The 3,643-nt window shown below is 43.8% G+C and overlaps 1 long non-coding RNA gene across 3 annotated transcripts; it reads right to left on the bottom strand.

Moving 5' to 3' along the window:
* Positions 1 to 745: 745 nt before the first annotated feature.
* On the bottom strand, positions 746 to 3,643 carry LOC115387567 (uncharacterized). 3 transcript variants are annotated; one of them, XR_003931394.1, is made up of 5 exons: positions 3,599 to 3,643; positions 2,942 to 3,039; positions 2,692 to 2,779; positions 1,099 to 1,206; positions 746 to 1,023 (listed from the first exon to the last, which is right to left on the bottom strand). It is a non-coding gene; the product is annotated as an uncharacterized LOC115387567 (long non-coding RNA). The 3 variants fall into 3 exon arrangements; XR_003931392.1 differs by lacking the exon at positions 2,942 to 3,039; XR_003931391.1 differs by having other exon boundaries at positions 2,692 to 3,039.

A 3,643-nucleotide genomic window follows, 5' to 3' on the forward strand; every position in this document is an offset into this window, starting at 1 on the left:
ATCATAGTACATTAATTTTTCGCCAAAGAATTAAAAATAATTAAATCTATAATAAAATTTGTCACGAGACAGTCTCACAAAGAAAAACATCGGTTGCCCACCCGTCTGTTCTTCATGTTCTTTTTTCTTCGGCATACATTGGACCACCACAATGCCAGCTAATGCCAACCTAGCTTTGTTTTTCTTCATCTTCATCCAAATATTGGTTCTGAGAAGGAAACGCTTGGAACGGCAGAGAAGGCTGCGACGTGCTGCTCTTGCTATATTAGCAAGACGTCGTCGCATCGTGAGTGCAAGCTAGGCTCTTACATTTATATTTAAAATAAATATACAACCATAAGTTCTCAATTGCCAATGTAAACTAAGCTGGTGACCAGCCTTTGGTAGAACTATGCCCCCTAATGGGGAAAGTCCAACACTATTTAATTTCTATGACCTTTTTTATTTTAGATATTGGGTGATATCAGCTAACCACTGCTTATATTTTTCTGGCCTTCCCCTCATTGCTTCATCCTTTTCTTCTTCTCTCATTTGCTTCTTGTTTGCCAAACTCATTGCAGATAAAGTCAGTGGATTGTTACTGACAACACTGATCATTATTTTTAGGCAGAAGCATCCTTTTCACATAAATGTTTATTCCATTCCCTTCAAATGTGTGCATGTGTGACTGACACACAGTTAATGATAATTAATAATTAAGTAAATAATTAAGAAGCACAACAAATCAAAATTTCATGACATTGTTATCAGTTTTATTATTTTATTTGCAGAACATCCACCCAACCCAGTACTGTCGTCTGAACCGACAACTTCCTGTCCTGGCCCTCTACTTTGATGGCCAAAGCGACCTGCGGCCAGATTTTCGCCTCTCCAGACCAACGGTTGCCCATCTGATCCACGCCCTTCGCTCTCCATTTGACCATGGTTGGGGTCATGACCTGGAAACACTGGTCTTCCTCTTCTGGTTGGCCAGTGCGACTTCCTACCGTGTTGTCTCACGAGCATTTGGCATCCCTCGGTCCACTGTGAATGACATAACACACAGGATGGCAGAGAAAATACTTGGTCTGAAAAACAGGGTCATTCGCTTTCCCTCACCTGATGAGCTTCAGCAAGTTTGCTCCGGATTTCAGCGGCTCGCCGGATCTGCAGCATTTGCCAGAGTTGTGGGAAGCATCGATGGCTGTCACATAAGGATTAAACCACCTAGTGCAGATGTTCAGTGTTATTTCAACAGGAAACTGTTTCATTCTGTACAGCTGCAGGCCATATGTGACCACCAGTGTCAATTTCTTGACCTCTTTGTTGGCTACCCTGGTTCAGTGCATGATTCACGAGTCCTGAAAAACAGCCCTGTATTTGTCCACAGCCTATATCCACCTGAGGGCTATTACATTCTGGGCGACGGAGGCTACCCCTGTATGACTGAGCCAATTGCTGTCATCACACCATACAGGGAGCCAGTATGAAATGTCAAGGCAGCCAGGTTTAACAGGCACCATGCAAAGGCTCGTTCTGTAATCGAACGGGCCTTTGGCATAATGAAAACACGGTGGCGCTCGATATTCTTTAAGGCACTTGAAGTGCACCACATGTTTGCGGTCAAGATCATTGCATGCTGTGCAATTTTGCACAACATTTGCATGAAAAATGGGGACAATCTTGAGCCGATGGAAGAGGCCCTGGAACCACACGATGGAGATGGTCCTCCTCAGGCAGACATGCAGTGTGGAGAATGGCTGCGTGGCCGCATGGCTGCTGCTCTCTCTGCACTGACAGATGCTCCTCCTGCTCTTCGTGACCATGACTATTATTAAAGGAAAAAGTGTCACTGTAAATAGTTCGTGTTTCTGAATGCTACGAACCACTATTTTGTAAAATGTGTTCAAAATGTTACATGAATGGTTGACACATGTATTGTTGTGCTTTACAGAAGGGTCACAGTTTGCTGTAAATATTGTTAGTTACTGTAATTATTAGTTGTAATTGTTCCTTAAAAAAAGAAAAGTAAATCTATTCCATCCTCGTCAGACACTTGTCTTCACGATTTTTTAGCTATGACGAACTGAAACTCCTTCCACTGCATAATGTGGGACCTTAAATGAAAATCTCTCAAGTTTCCCAATTTGTATAAACATCAACACTCATAACTCTATCGTTCTGCAAGATATTTATTGAACTTCTTTATTTTTTTTCACATTTTCTCAACAATCTTCTCCAAGAGGCTCAACAGTCTCTCCTCCCTGGCCTCATCTCTCCTCGCCCTCTCCTCTGCTCTCCTCTCCTCCCTCTCCAGCAGCTCCAAAATGGGGTCTGGGTCCCTCCTCTGCCTTTTAGAAGGCCCTGGCTCTGAAGAGGCACCCTCTTCAGTTGACTCTGGCTCTGTGGGCACTGAATCAGGGGAGGCTGATGCAGAGGCTGAGACTGGAGGGTTCTCCCCCCAGGCTGAGGCAATTAGGCAAGGAGGCGCAATGGATGGCCTCCTGCCTAATGCCTCATCCATGAGGGAGAACCACTTCCATGATGCTGCTGTGGCCTCCCCTGATTCAGTGCCACTCCCTGATGGGGGTGTCCGGAGCTCCTGCACACATTTCAACAGTTTGTATGATATACTCTCTTCTAAAGACAGTAGTAACTGATCTTATATCTGTGCTTTCCCTATGTGAAATGACAGTTGAAAGCAATGAATACCTTATAGGTTTTTTTCAGGTTCTCCCATTTCTTGGCTGCTCGGGCAGGACCCACCACCCCAGCCAAGCCCATCTCCTTCAGCACAGCACTGAAACATAAACAAACAAACAAACAAAAACACATAAAAAAAACATATTGTAATGTGTGAGCAGAAAACAAGAAATGTATTTATCAGGGCGGTTAACAACATTCATATATGGTCATTTAGTAAAAGGATTAAGAATAATTTCCACTTTTGTGATGACATAACTCACTCCCATCCTGTAGCTGCAGCAAATCGTCTGCCTGAGAACAGATCATGTCTTTGCGTCCTCAGTTTGATCAGCCGTTCCACATCCTCGTCGGTCCCTGAAGAGATTACGTTACACGTATTCACAATTAATATTCATGTGCTGCTTATGCGACACTCTTACACTCGAGTGTTAAATAAGCACCACAATAAACATCACAAGTAACTTGACACAGGAGTTGTCAGTGCAGTAGCAGAGAGCTAGGCCAGGTTTGGGTCCAGGAGCTTCAGCTCATCACAGTCTGAGGCCAGCTCCTGCATTACCTCCAGCTGTGACTTACCTAGTGCTGAATGGAATAGCAAAATTTGCTAAACCAGCATGAAATTAGCGAGCATAATATTGTTAATATTATAATATAATACAAAACATGCTTACTAAACTCGGACTTGTGGAGCCATCCGCTAAATTTAGGGTCAGCTAACCATTTTGGATTAAATCCGCTAGTTCGATTTTTACCATCGCGGCTCGCAGAAGGCTGCTCTAACAACGTGCTAACTCGTGCCTCCATTGGCCTGGTGTGAACGAGTGGTCTCCTTCGACTTCGGAAAAGTGTCCAACGTTTTTTCTTCCTCCGTGACATGACGCGTAAAAGTTGTTAGAAATGGGAATTTACTCACATTTATAGCTGTTTTGCTGTCGCGGCTCTTGCACTCGTCCGTCTT

Source organism: Salarias fasciatus, chromosome 1 (assembly GCF_902148845.1).
Source record: "Salarias fasciatus chromosome 1, fSalaFa1.1, whole genome shotgun sequence".
Taxonomy (NCBI): domain Eukaryota; kingdom Metazoa; phylum Chordata; class Actinopteri; order Blenniiformes; family Blenniidae; genus Salarias; species Salarias fasciatus.